A 7,793-nucleotide genomic window follows, 5' to 3' on the forward strand; every position below is an offset into this window, starting at 1 on the left:
GGTTCTTGCCTGGTTTTAGATCTTATCTGTCAGAAAGATATCAGTTTGTCTCTGTGGTTTTTTTGTCCTCTAACAAATCAATGGTACGTTTCGGTATTCTTCAAGGTTTCGTTTTAGGACCGCTATTGTTTTCACTATATATTCTATCTCTTGTCATTCGGAAACACAATGTCAACTTTCACTGCTACACACAGCTGTACATTTCAATTAAATATTATGAAACCCCAAAATTGCCTAACCTGGAAGCCTGCGTTTCAGACATAAGTGGATGGCGGAAAACAGAGATGCTAATTCTAGGTCCCAAGAAACAAAAGAGATCTGCTGTTTAATCTGACATTTAATCTTGATGGTGGTACAGTCTCAAATAAAACTGAAAGACCGCAACGTTACTCTTGACCCTGATTTCTCTTTTGACGAACATATCAATAATATTTATAGAAACCCAGACTAAAATACCAAAACAGCAAGAAATACAGATGTAGAAGCACGGTGGCTAGGAAAAACTCCCTAGAAAGGCTGGAATCTAGGAAGAAACCAACAGAGGAACCAGGCTCTGAGGGGTGACCAGTCCTCTTCTGGCTGTGCCGGGTGGAGATTATAAGAGTACATGTTCTCTCTGTAAGGTCTACTACACCTGTTGTATTCAGCATTTCACTGTAAGGTCTACACCTGTTGTATTCAGCATTTCACTGTGAGGTCTACTACACCTGTTGTATTCAGCATTTCACTGTAAGGTCTACTACACCTGTTGTATTCAGCATTTCACTGTAAGGTCTACTACACCTGTTGTATTCAGCATTTCACTGTAAGGTCTACTACACCTGTTGTATTCAGCATTTCACTGTAAGGTCTACTACACCTGTTGTATTCAGCATTTCACTGTGAGGTCTACTACACCTGTTGTATTCAGCATTTCACAGTAAGGTCTACTACACCTGTTGTATTCAGCATTTCACTGTGAGGTCTACTACACCTGTTGTATTCAGCATTTCACTGTAAGGTCTACACCTGTTGTATTCAGCATTTCACTGTGAGGTCTACTACACCTGTTGTATTCAGCATTTCACTGTGAGGTCTACACCTGTTGTATTCAGCATTTCTCTGTAAGGTCTACTACACCTGTTGTATTCAGCATTTCACTGTGAGGTCTACTACACCTGTTGTATTCAGCATTTCACTGTAAGGTCTACTACACCTGTTGTATTCAGCATTTCACTGTAAGGTCTACTACACCTGTTGTATTCAGCATTTCACTGTAAGGTCTACTACATCTGTTGTTTTCAGCATTTCACTGTGAGGTCTACTACACCTGTTGTATTCAGCATTTCACTGTAAGGTGTACTACACCTGTTGTATTCAGCATTTCACTGTGAGGTCTACTACACCTGTTGTATTCAGCATTTCACTGTGAGGTCTACTACACCTGTTGTATTCAGCATTTCACTGTAAGGTCTACACCTGTTGTATTCAGCATTTCACTGTAAGGTCTACACCTGTTGTATTCAGCATTTCACTGTGAGGTCTACTACACCTGTTGTATTCAGCATTTCACTGTGAGGTCTACTACACCTGTTGTATTCAGCATTTCACTGTGAGGTCTACTACACCTGTTGTATTCAGCATTTCACTGTGAGGTCTACTACACCTGTTGTATTCAGCATTTCACTGTAAGGTCTACACCTGTTGTATTCAGCATTTCACTGTAAGGTCTACACCTGTTGTATTCAGCATTTCACTGTGAGGTCTACTACACCTGTTGTATTCAGCATTTCACTGTGAGGTCTACACCTGTTGTATTCAGCATTTCTCTGTAAGGTCTACTACACCTGTTGTATTCAGCATTTCACTGTGAGGTCTACTACACCTGTTGTATTCAGCATTTCACTGTAAGGTCTACTACACCTGTTGTATTCAGCATTTCACTGTAAGGTCTACTACACCTGTTGTATTCAGCATTTCACTGTAAGGTCTACTACACCTGTTGTATTCAGCATTTCACTGTGAGGTCTACTACACCTGTTGTATTCAGCATTTCACTGTAAGGTCTACTACATCTGTTGTATTCAGCGCATGTGACAAATAAAATGTGATTTAATTTGATGAATTCCAAACTGACTCTGGAAGCAAGGTCAGCACAAGAAATATTTGTCTGGAGCTTCATGAAATGGGTTTCCATGGCCGAGCAGCCGCACACAAGCCTAAGATCACCATGCGCAATGCCAAGCGTCGTCCGGAGTGGCGTAAAGCTCACTGCCGTTGGACTCTGGAGCAGTGGAAACGAGTTCTCTGGAGTGATGAATCACGCTTCACCATTTGGCAGTCCGACGGACGAATCTGGGTTTGGCGGATGCCAGGAGAACGCTACCTGCCCCAATACATAGTACCAACTGTGAAGTTTGGTGGAGGAGTAATGGTCCGTGGTGTTTTTCATGTTCCAGGGTTTCATGGTTCAGGCTCATTAGTTTCAGTGAAGGGAATTCTTAACACTACAGCATACAATGACATTCTAGACAACTCTGTTCTTCCAACTTTGTGGCAACAGTTTGGGGAAAGCACTTTCCTGTTTCAGCATGACAATGCCCCTGTGAACAAAGCAAGGTCCATACCAGAACAGTTTGTCGACATCATTGTGGAAGACCTTGACAAGCCTGCACAGAGCCCTAACCTCAACCCCATAGAACACCTTTCGTATGAATTGGAATGCCGACTGCGATCCAGGACTAATCGCCCAACATCAGTGTTCCCAATATCTAGTAGAACGCCTTCCCAGAAGAGTGGAGGCTGTTATGGCAGCAACGGAGGGACCAACTCCATATTAATGCCCTAGATTTTGGAACAAGATGTTGGACGAGCAGGTGTCCACATACTTCTGGTCATGTAGTGTATGTGTGTTAAAGTAGTCAAAAGTTGACTACATCAAGCAAGTTTAGTGATTGGTCCATATTCTAACGACTACATCAAGCAAGTTTAGTGATTGGTCCATATTCTAATGACTACATCAAGCAAGTTTAGTGATTGGTCCATATTCTAACGACTACATCAAGCTAGTTTAGTGATTGGTCCATATTCTAATGACTACATCAAGCTAGTTTAGTGATTGGTCCATATTCTAATGACTACATCAAACTAGTTTAGTAATTGGTCCATATTCTAATTACATTTACATTACATTTAAGTCATTTAGCAGACGCTCTTATCCAGAGCGACTTACAAATTAATTACTACATCACGCTAGTTTAGTGATTGGTCCATATTCCAATGACTTCATCAAGCTAGTTTAGTGATTGGTCCATATTCCAATGACTACATCAAGCTAGTTTAGTGATTGGTCCATATTCCAATGACTCCATCAAACTAGTTTAGTGATTGGTCCATTTTCCAATGACTCCATCAAGCAAGTTTAGTGATTGGTCCATATTCCAATGACTACATCAAGCTAGTTTAGTGATTGGTCCATATTCCAATGACTCCATCAAGCTAGTTTAGTGATTGGTCCATATTCCAATGACTATATGAAGCTAGTTTAGTAATTGGTCCATATTCTAATGACTCCATCAAGCTAGTTTAGTGATTGGTCCATAATCTAATGACTACATCAAGCTAGTTTAGTGATTGGTCCATTTTCCAATGACTCCATCAAGCGTGTGACTTTGGAAACGTGTTGGAAGCGTTTGCAGTTTGTCTGGGTTTCTGATTATTTTGTGCCCGATAGATATGAATGGCATATTATATATTGTGTCATTTTGGAGTCACTTTTTATGGTTCGAAAAGCCTCTACAGTAATGTGGATGGTAACGTTACCATGATTACGGCTAATCCTAAATGAATCTTGAGTGAGAAAGTTACAGATGCACAAATATCATAACCCCCCCCAAAAAGCGAACCTCGCCCGTGTTGTAATGGTGAGAGGTTAGCATGTCTTGGGGGTATGATATAAAATGCTAACCTCCCCTGTTATTGTAATGGTGAGGGGTTAGCATGTCTTGGGGGTATGATATAAAATGCTAACCTCCCCTGTTATTGTAATGGAGGGAGGATAGCATGTCTTGGGGGTATGATATAAAATGCTAGTGTAACGGATGTGAAATGGCTAGCTAGTTAGCGGGTACGCGCTAGTAGCATTTCAATCAGTTACGTCACTTGCTCTGAGACTTAAGTAGTGTTGCCCCTTGCTCTGCAAGGGCCGTGGCATTTGTGGAGCGATGGGTAACGATGCTTCGTGGGGGACCGTTGTTGATGTGTGCAGAGGGTCCCTGGTTCGCGCCCGTGTCGGGGCGAGGGGACGCCGTAAAGTTATACTGTTACACTAACCTCCCCTGTTATTGTAATGGTGAGGGGTTAGCATGTCTTGGGGGTATGATATGAAATGCTAACCTCCCCTGTTATTGTAAAGGAGGGAGGTTAGCATGTCTTGTGGGTATGATATAAAATGCTAACCACCCCTGTTATTGTAATGGTGAGAGGTTAGCATGTCTTGGGGGTATGATATAAAATGCTAACCTCCCCTGTTATTGTAATGGTGGGAGGTTAGCATGTCTTGGGGGTATAATATAAAATGCTAACCTCCCATGTTATTGTAATGGTGAGAGGTTAGCATGTCTTGGAGGTATGATATAAAATGCTAACCTCCCCTGTTATTGTAATGGTGAGGGGTTAGCATGTCTTGGGAGTATGATATAAAATGCTAACCTCCCCTGTTATTGTAATGGTGAGAGGTTAGCATGTCTTGGGGGTATGATATAAAATGCTAACCTCACCTGTTATTGTATAGGTGAGAGGTTAGCATGTCCTGGGGGTATGATATAAAATGCTAACCTCCCCTGTTATTGTAATGGTGAGAGGTTAGCATGTCTTGGAGGTATGATATAAAATGCTAACCTCCCCTGTTATTGTAATGGTGAGAGGTTAGCATGTCTTGGGGGTATGATATAAAATGCTAACCTCCCCTGTTATTGTAATGGTGAGAGGTTAGCATGTCTTGGAGGTATGATATAAAATGCTAACCTCCCCTGTTATTGTAATGGTGAGAGGTTAGCATGTCTTGGGGGTATGATATAAAATGCTAACCTCACCTGTTATTGTATAGGTGAGAGGTTAGCATGTCCTGGGGGTATGATATAAAATGCTAACCTCCCCTGTTATTGTAATGGTGAGAGGTTAGCATGTCTTGGAGGTATGATATAAAATGCTAACCTCCCCTGTTATTGTAATGGTGAGAGGTTAGCATGTCTTGGGGGTATGATATAAAATGCTAACCTCCCCTGTTATTGTAATGGTGAGAGGTTAGCATGTCTTGGAGGTATGATATAAAATGCTAACCTCCCCTGTTATTGTAATGGTGAGAGGTTAGCATGTCTTAGGGGTATGATATAAAATGCTAACCTCCCCTGTTATTGTAATGGTGAGAGGTTAGCATGTCTTGGAGGTATGATATAAAATGCTAACCTCCCCTGTTATTGTAATGGTGAGAGGTTAGCATGTCTTGGGGTATGATATAAAATGCTAACCTCCCCTGTTATTGTAATGGTGAGGGGTTAGCATGTCTTGGGGTATGATATAAAATGCTAACCTCCTCTGTTATTGTAATGGTGAGAGGTTAGCATGTCTTGGGGGTATGATATAAAATGCTAACCTCCCCTGTTATTGTAATGGTGAGAGGTTAGCATGTCTTGGGGGTATGATATAAAATGCTAACCTCCCCTGTTATAGTAATGGTGAGAGGTTAGCATGTCTTGGAGATATGATATAAAATGCTAACCTCCCCTGTTATTGTAATGGTGAGAGGTTAGCATGTCTTGGGGGTATGATATAAAATGCTAACCTCCCCTGTTATTGTAATGGTGAGAGGTTAGCATGTCTTGGAGATATGATATAAAATGCTAACCTCCCCTGTTATTGTAATGGTGAGAGGTTAGCATGTCTTGGGGGTGTGATATGAAATGCTAACCTCCCTTGTTATTGTAATGGTGAGAGATTACCTTGTCTTGGTGGTATGATTTAAAATGCTAACCTCCCCTGTTATTGTAATGGTGAGAGGTTAGCATGTCTTTGGGGTATGATATAAAATGCTAACCTCCCCTGCTATTGTAATGGTGAGAGGTTAGCATGTCTTGGGGGTATGATATAAAATGCTAATCTCCTCTGTTATTGTAATGGTGAGAGGTTAGCATGTCTTGGGGGTATGATATAAAATGCTAACCTCCCCTGTTATTGTAATGGTGAGAGGTTAGCATGTCTTGGGGGTATGATATAATATGCTAACCTCCCCTGTTATTGTAATGGTGAGAGGTTAGCATGTCTTGGAGATATGATATAAAATGCTAACCTCCCCTGTTGTTGTAATGCTGAGAGGTTAGCATGTCTTGGGGGTATGATATGAAATGCTAACCTCCCCTGTTTTTGTAATGGTGGGAGGTTAGCATGTCTTGGGGGTATATGACATTTGTGAATGAATATAATTCTCAGTATTATCTGAGTTTCGCTGGCGCGTCAACATGTCTAGACTTCAACTGATGTCCTGGAGGACACACTATCCCCTTTGTAGAGGACTTCCTTTGACCAGGGCCCATATGACTGGAAGGAAATGAAGTGATATCCCCTTTGTAGAGGACTTCCTGTGACCAGGGCCCATATGGCTGGAAGGAAATGAAGTGATATCCCCTTTGTAGAGGACTTCCTGTGACCAGGGCCCATATGGCTGGAAGGAAATGAAGTGATATCCCCTTTGTAGAGGACTTCCTGTGACCAGGGCCCATAAGGCTGGAAGGAAATGAAGTGATATCCCCTTTGTAGAGGACTTCCTGTGACCAGGGCCCATATGGCTGGAAGGAAATGAAGTGATATCCCCTTGTAGAGGACTTCCTGTGACCAGGGCCCATATGGCTGGAAGGAAATGAAGTGATATCCCCTTTGTAGAGGACTTCCTGTGACCAAGGCCCATATGACTGGAAGGAAATGAAGTGATATCCCCTTGTAGAGGACTTCCTGTGACCAGGGCCCATATGACTGGAAGGAAATGAAGTGATATCCCCTTTGTAGAGGACTTCCTGTGACCAAGGCCCATATGACTGGAAGGAAATGAAGTGATATCCCCTTGTAGAGGACTTCCTGTGACCAGGGCCCATATGGCTGGAAGGAAATGAAGTGATATCCCCTTTGTAGAGGACTTCCTTTGACCAGGGCCCATATGACTGGAAGGAAATGAAGTGGTGCAAAATAACATTAACCAGGAAGAGTTGATGTTTTCATTTTATTGCAAAAATATAACATTTTATATATTACACTACAAAAACATTTACTAACAACAACAACAACATCAACATCAACAACATACTGTTTCAGGAAGAAGACAAAACAAATAGTAAACAGCTTTTTTTTTATGCGCTTTCATTGTTTTACTTAATTGATCAATTAACGCCTTATGAATGGGTGAGTTATTTTAATTAATTAAAACACTGTAATGAATTAATGCTGAACGCTATTTGAAGCACTTGTAAACCAAAAGATACTGTGTCACTACACAGCCGCTTTTGGGCCGTAGATTCATGTCATTTTATATAAATAAATATCGCTGTCGTCTACTGATGGACAAAGAATATAAGATAAAATATCTATATTTGTACAACAGATACAGCCTAGTTACTATAGAAGTACGGTGTGAGCAGTGATACAGTAATTAAAGTGAATTCTTGTTGGTCAATATTTCACTAGTCTGCTGTTTGAGCTGTTGGGTAGAATGGACTCAGTTCTGTAAATTTGTAATGCTTTGTTAGTGTTAGCCTGGTCCCAGATCT

Source organism: Salvelinus fontinalis, chromosome 2, assembly GCF_029448725.1.
Source record: "Salvelinus fontinalis isolate EN_2023a chromosome 2, ASM2944872v1, whole genome shotgun sequence".
In the NCBI taxonomy this organism is placed as follows: Eukaryota; Metazoa; Chordata; class Actinopteri; order Salmoniformes; family Salmonidae; genus Salvelinus; species Salvelinus fontinalis.